The sequence below is a fragment of the Rhinopithecus roxellana genome, chromosome 11 (assembly GCF_007565055.1).
Source record: "Rhinopithecus roxellana isolate Shanxi Qingling chromosome 11, ASM756505v1, whole genome shotgun sequence".
Taxonomy (NCBI): domain Eukaryota; kingdom Metazoa; phylum Chordata; class Mammalia; order Primates; family Cercopithecidae; genus Rhinopithecus; species Rhinopithecus roxellana.
The window spans coordinates 98,285,996-98,293,199 of NC_044559.1; the positions used below are offsets into that span (position 1 = coordinate 98,285,996).

The 7,204-nt window shown below is 44.6% G+C and overlaps 1 pseudogene across 1 annotated transcript; it reads right to left on the reverse strand.

The window, feature by feature from the left end:
- Positions 1–5,875: 5,875 nt before the first annotated feature.
- On the reverse strand, positions 5,876–6,749 carry LOC104663675 (annotated as a pseudogene). The gene has a single exon (XR_748165.2). The product of XR_748165.2 is annotated as a 40S ribosomal protein S3 pseudogene (transcript).
- Between the last annotated feature and the right edge of the window lie 455 nt (positions 6,750–7,204).

A 7,204-nucleotide genomic window follows, 5' to 3' on the forward strand; every position in this document is an offset into this window, starting at 1 on the left:
TAGATGGAGTTTCGCTCTTGTTGCCTAGGCTGGAGTGCAATGGCATGATCTCGGCTCACCGCAACCTCCCCCTCCCAGGTTCAAGTGATTCTCCTGCCTCAGACTTCCCGAGTAGCTGGGATTATAGGCATGCACCAGCAAGCCTGGCCAATTTTGTATTTTTAGTAGAGATGGGGTTTCTCCATGTGGGTCAGACTGGTCTCAAAACTCTCGACCTCAGGTGATCTGTCCACCTCGGCCTCCCAACATGCTGGGATTACAGGCATGAGCCATCGCGCCCGGCCTGTGGAGAGAATTTTTGTGTTTCAGTGGAAAACTATAGCACACCCTGGTGGGTTATCAGATTCTGGTCCTGTTCGTTGTCTTTGAACTCTTTCTGTTTGAACCTCTTGTAAATTGCAGGTAACTGATAGATATGAAAAACCAGTTCTGTTACTGCCTGTAAATTGTACCAGATCTTGTCATTTTGCACACATTGTCAAACCTTACCAAATTTAAACTCCTGTTTTTCTCTCTAATATCTGCCTACAGCCTTCAAATTAATATTTCCAATTTTTCTTTCCCTTCTGCCTTGGCATCATGAAGAACTGAATTCTGACAATCCAGATTAAAATTTGTCAACCCAGATCTTTCCTGGAACTCTAGGTTGCCTTGTAGCTGCCACTTCCCTCAGCACCTGAGGAAGCGCTGTGCCTTCAAGCCCAGATGACTTGATATGTACCTTGAAATACTCATTACTGAGGCAGCCCATGCAGGGGCCAGTTTCTGCCTGGAAAAGGCACTCTTTGAGCCTCAAAGGAAATGTGATAAAATGTTCAGGTCACAAATGCCTTTATATGAGAGGGAATCAAGACGGTGGACAACATTGCCAAGAACATGGACATCTTAGCTTCGGCAAACTCATGAGCAGTGCTGTATGACCAAAAGTTTCTCACCCACTGACCTCCTGGAATTTGCTGGACCAGATACTCTCAGGATCTGACTCCTGGCTCCTGACTTTATTATAACCTTTTATATTAATATTTCTCTTTTTCATTTCAGTCATCCCCCCAGAAGATGATCAGCAAGATGATGCTAAAACAACTCACCTTTGCTACTACCTCTCAACAGATGCTTCAGCTGCTTTTGCAGGAATAACACAAACAAGAATCTTCAGGGGATTATTTCTTAGACCCTGTTTCTCCCCCACTCAGGAGATTCACCATCACTTTTGAGTTGTTCATTGATAAATAATATTTATTAATCTTGAATCAAAGGGGATAATGATAATGTTGAGTTTTTAAAAAAAATTAATTGTAGTAAAAGACACATAACATTAAATTTACTATCAAAACCTTTTTTTTTTTTCTTTTTGAGACGGAGACTCACTCTGTGCCCAGGCTGGAGTGCAGTGACATAATCTTGGCTCACCGCAACCTCCGCCTCCCAGGTTCAAGCAATACTCTGCCTCAGCCTCCTGAGTAGCTGGGATTATAAGAGAGTGCCACCACACCAGCTAATTTGTGTGTGTGTGTGTGTGTGTTTTCAGTAGAGATGGGATTTCACCACGTTGGCCAGGCTGATCTCAAACTCCTGACCTCAAGTGATCCATCCGACTCAGTCTTTCAAAGTGCTGGGATTAGAGGTGTGAGCCACCACGCTTGGCCCATCTAAACCATTTTTAAGTATACAGTTTAGTAGTGTTAAATACATTCACATTTTTGTGTACATTGTTGTGCAAAGTCTCCACAAAGCTTTTCATTTTGCAAAACTGAAACTCTGTATTCATTAAACAACTCCCCACTCTCCCCGCCAGGCTGAACAACCACCATTCTACATCTGTTTCTATGAATGTGGCTACTTCAGCTACCTCATATAAGTGGAATCATGTATTTGTCATTTTGTGACTGGTATATTTCACTTAGCATAATGTCCTCAAGATTCATCCATGGTGTAGCATGTGTATGAATTCCTTTCCTTTTTAAGGCTGAATAATATTTTATTGAACACATCTACCACATTTGTTTATGCATTCATCCATAAATGGATGACAATGTTGAACTCTGCCTGAGCCCTGTGCTCCTAGAAGATGGCACTTAGGAAATCCTTCTCCCCTTTGTCCTTCCAAATAGCTTATTGCAAAGAACTACTCTTCTCCATGCGACTTCGATAAGACTCGTGAATGCCCCCTGTTTACTTAGGACAAGGCCAGACAAAAACCCTCCAAATTTTGTCTCATAAATGATTACCCAAATTGTTTGTCCCCACTCACCAAGGTGGACAAAATACCCACTAATGAGACTTGACCAAACTCTAGCTAGGCTTCTTCCCTCCCCACAAGCTCCTGAACTTTGACCTTCAACCTGAGCCAGCATTGGAATATGGAGCAGCTGCCCTTCATAAGCACATATCCAAGGTCTCTCTTGAGACTCTTGCAGATCTTGTGGTCTGTGTGTTGTCCTCTTAAAATAGTCCCCTCCTCCTACTGCAACAGTCTTTTCAAATAAAATCTCCGTGTTTCTAGGTCCAAATGTTTTCATTTGACTGAGATCGGTGAGAAAGTGCTAAGAGGTGCACTACACTAGATGTGAACCTGGAGGACCATGGGGTCTGGTTCCAGCAGGTAAGCAGAACTTTCTTTTTTTTTTTTTTTTTTTTCTTGAGATGGAGTCTCACTCTGTCACCCAGGCTAGTGTGCAGTGGTGCAATCTCAGCTCACTGCAACCTCTGCCTCTTGGGTTCAAGCAATTCTCCTGCCTCAGCCTCCCGAGTAGCTGGGCTACAGGCGTGTGCCACCATACTCAGCTAATTTTTGTATTTTTAGTAGAGATAGGGTTTCACCATGTTGGCCAGGCTGGTCTTGAACTCCTGACCTCAGGTGATCCACCTGCCTCAGCCTCCCAAAGTGCTGGGATTGCAGGCATGAGCCACTGTGCCCAGCCACAAAATAATTTCTTTAGTCCCATTTTACAAGAAGTTGGAGATATAAGAAGGCTAAAGGACTTGCTGGCTGTCACAGCACCTGTGGCAGCGCTGGGAATCTAGGTGCTATCTCTGATCTTGTAAAAAGTGTTCTTTGCAGCACAAACATGCCCAGCCTTGCTAAATGTTTGTGGATGGTGAAAAAACATTCTCCAATGTTCTAAGAAAAGGAAATGGATCCAAGAATGAAAGAAAGTAAATGGAATATCCAGAGCTTCAGGGAACGTTTTCCAGCCTGTGGAAATAAACAAAGACCACCCAAATGAGAACAAACAAAGGCTATTTATTCAGAATCTGCTCTAGCAAGGGAGTCAGCCACCGTCATTTGCATCTGGCAGAGACACAAAGGCAGGTAAGGAATGGGAATGCTTTATAGTGGGGAGGAATAAAAAGACTTCAGGCTATTGGCATGGGGAAGCTGTGGGCAGCTAAGCAGCATCCTACATAGTGGCTTAAGGTTGCATATTTGCTTTATCTTGTTGGTCCTAAAATGGAAGTCAATGCAAAAATTAGGAAAGCTGTCAGTTATTAATCAAGTCATGGCTGTTTTGGGCCAATTGCTACAGGGGTTATTATTTGGCTTCCTACATTAGTTGACTTCCAGGATTGGTTACTATTGCCAATAGGTTGGCTTCATGGGCTGCTTGCAGCAGGTTCGGAGCAGGTTCTCAGTTTGAGTTCCACTTTTATTTATAGTGTGGTCACTGTCTGTTTGTATATTCAGTCTCTTGAGTCTTTTACAGGGATCCTGCATTTAGAAATCCCTTTCAGACTTCATACTCAGTCCCAGGACTAGTGGTGAGAGGATTTCCACTTCCTGTATGCTGTGTCTGGGTTTGCCTCAGCTACATTCTCCCCCATCACCCCCTTGTTTCACAAATAGGTGAAAATCAAGGCCTTCAGTATTACCTCCAGGTTCCCAGGACTCTCAGACTGATGCACTCCTGCTTGCCTTCCCCTCAATGCTTTTTTTTTTTTTTTTTTTTTGAGGCAAGGTCTTGCTCTGTCCCCAGGCTGGAGTGCAGTGGCATGGTCACGGCTCACTGCAGCCTCAACCACCCAGGCTCAAGCAATCCTCCCATCTCAGCCTCCTGAGTGGCTGGGACTGCAGATGCACACCACCATGCCTGGCTAATTTTTTTATTATTTGTAGAGATGAGGTTTCACTACGTTGCCTGGGCTGGGTCTCGAACTCCTGGGCTCAAGCGATCCTCCTGCCTCAGCCTCCCAAATTGCCTTCTTTTATTTATGCAGGTCATGGAATCTCCGGAAATCCAAAGGACTTTAGCAGCCTCTTCACACTGCCTGAACATTCACCAGATGGCAAGGCAGAAGCTGAGAGATTCCAGTGTTTGGGTTCCAGTCTAATTCCACTGAGACCTCCTTGAGCCCACTACAGCAGATGTGACATCCTAGGAGCTCCGTCAAGTAGGAGAGAAAAGGAAAGGGATAAACACACTCAGCAATTTCCCCAATCCTACCACAAGCAGTCTTGGCTTTGAGCCTGCAAGCACTGTTCCTTCTGTCTAAAACCCTTTCCTTTCCCCAGTTCTCCCGTGTGAATTCCTTTCCATCCAGGAGTTCCAGTTTCAACATCACCCCCTCTAGGAAGGTTTTCCCCACACTCCAGCATTACGTCTTCCCAAGTGCCCTGTTCTTGTCCTTCCTGGACTACTCATACTCTTCTACTCCAGGAATTTTTCTTTTTGCTTCTTTTCCCTAAGTGACCATAGAATCCTGAGGACCACCTCTAGATCTTGGTTTCGATTCTCCATCTAATACCTAATACAAAGCAGGAGGATAGAGAATAAGGCACAAGTGGCCAGAGACAAGACTGTCAGAGTAAGCAGGCATATATCAAATTATTAATATCCTGCTTCATCACTTACTAGCAGTTTAATTCCAAGCAAGTTATTTAACCTCTCTCTGCCTCAGTTCTCATCTGTAAAATGGAGATTATAATAGCAATCCTCACATAAAGTTGTTGCAGGGATTAAGTGAGTTAACATGTGTGAAACATTTAGAAGTATACAGAGTAAGAATTATGAAAGTTCTTGCTATTTTTATGCAGATGGAAGATGCAGTCAGTTTTAGTTTAGAAAGATTTGTGGGCCTGGTGCAGTGGCTCATGCCTGTAATCTCAGCACTTTGGGAGGCCGAGGTAGGTAGATCAGCTGCTAGCAAGTAGTTGAGAGTCAATCTATTCTGATAGATAGCATTTCTCATCTGAGTTTCTCGCCAGGCCAGAACAGTCAAGGTTTTACCAGTTTTATTAGTGATGATCTCCAAGACAGCTTGCAACCGCATGATTCGGCTGAACATGTAAATGGGGGTCCGGTATCCCCACAAGCCGTCTTGTGCCCAAGTGGCAGTCCCATAGTATTGTATGTAATTTTTTCAGGAGGCTTTTTATCATCTTTTTAATTATCTATGGCTATGCTTTGCTTTTCATGGGAAGCATAGACAGGTAAACCCAGGAGTTTGCCTGTTTTTATGGGCAGTAGGAAGAAAGATAATTTAATAGTGCCAGTAACATAACTACCTGTCCACTGGTCAGGCAGCTTAGCATAGGCTCTATGTCCACATATCCAGTATAGCCCAGTGGGGGCTGTCCAGTCCTGGTGGGATTCTGGGTGGGCCTAAAGGGTCTGCAACTTTGGAAATTTACTGAGTGGCTTTTTCTCTGTGTGGTTTGAATTCCACCATGTAACTGTTTTGTAGTACTATTAAACAGTTTTTGCCCAAGGCAGCTGAGTCTTCCTACAGGAAGGGTGAAGTCCTTCCCCACTCTTGCTATATAGTGTTGTCTAATGATTGAGGCTTTTAGGACCTAGAAGTGATCAGGGTGATTCTTTTGGGCCAGGAATTCATCAGGAACTGGGTCTGTAGGTACTAATTCTCAGGCTTTCTTTTCTTTTCTTTTTTTTTTCTTTGTACCAGATTTTATTAAAGATCTTTACAGAGCAACATCCAGACTCCAGAGTACAGCTGCCAAGGAAACCCTGTTATGCTGTGGGGACTGGCTGGGGCATGGCAGGTGGCTCTGGCTTCCCACCCTTCTGTTCTGAGATGGGAGTGGTAGGCAGTACTTCATCTTTGGGTTCCACGATGCTCACGTGGTCAGGCAGGGGCTTCTTAGGGCCAATCTTACCAGTTGGGTCCCAGGGCAGCATGATCTTCACCTTGATGCCCAGCACACCCTGTCTGAGCAACACATGGCGCACAGCAGTGTCAACGTAGTAGTTAACAGGGTCTCCACTGTGGATCATCAGGCCATCCACAAACTTCATGGATTTAGCCCTCTGTCCTCGGAGTTTCCCAGATACCATGACCTGGCAGCCTTTGGCCCTGCTCTCCATGATGAACCGCAGCACACCATAGAAGGCCCTCCGCACAGCAAGCCCTCCTAGGAGTTTGTAACGCAGAGACTCTGCCTGGGCAATGGCACACAGACCTCTAGTGGCCACCTTTTCAGCATAAAGCTCTACACTGCCCTCTGGAAAGCCAAACCTCTTCTGAACTACAGCAGTCAGTTCCCGAATCCGCCGGCCCTTCTCACCAAGAACATTCTGTGTTCTGGTGGCTAAGATAATGATTTCTGTCCTGGTTGGTGTAACTCGCACCTCAACTCCAGAGTAGCCATCTTCAGCCAGCTCCCGAGTAAGAAACTCATTCAGTTCAGCTTTGAAGATGCCATCAGCAACAAACTTCCTCTTCTTGGAAATCTGCACGGTCATCTTGCCGCCGCGCTCCGCCCAAAGAAAAGGAAGTTGTGCGCGGGCGGAAGTGAGTATATCTAATTCTTAGGCTTTCTATGGCCATTCATCTCCTATTACAGTTCCTCTACATACATAACACGAAGTGACACTGAGAGACTGGACTACATGCTCAGCTAATTGCAAAAACAAATGTCTTGTTTTTCCTGGAATTTCTGGTACTGGCACATTTAGCTTATCATAGAAGGTTTGAAATACTGGCTCAGGAGAGTGTTTATAAACTTTTTCTCAAACCACGATATTCAATTGAAGATCCAGTCTAACTCCATCAATTTCTAGGGTTACACATTTCCCTTCTTTGTAGCGAGGACTAAGGGGGTTTTTTATTACTAGTTCTAAGGGGTTACACTAACCACTGGCACAGGAAGGGCCACTTTTCCCTTGCTGAAGGTGGACAGGATTTTTTTCATTTTTTATTCAAGTAGCCTACATGACACAAGACCAGTGTCTACATTTATTTTCACACA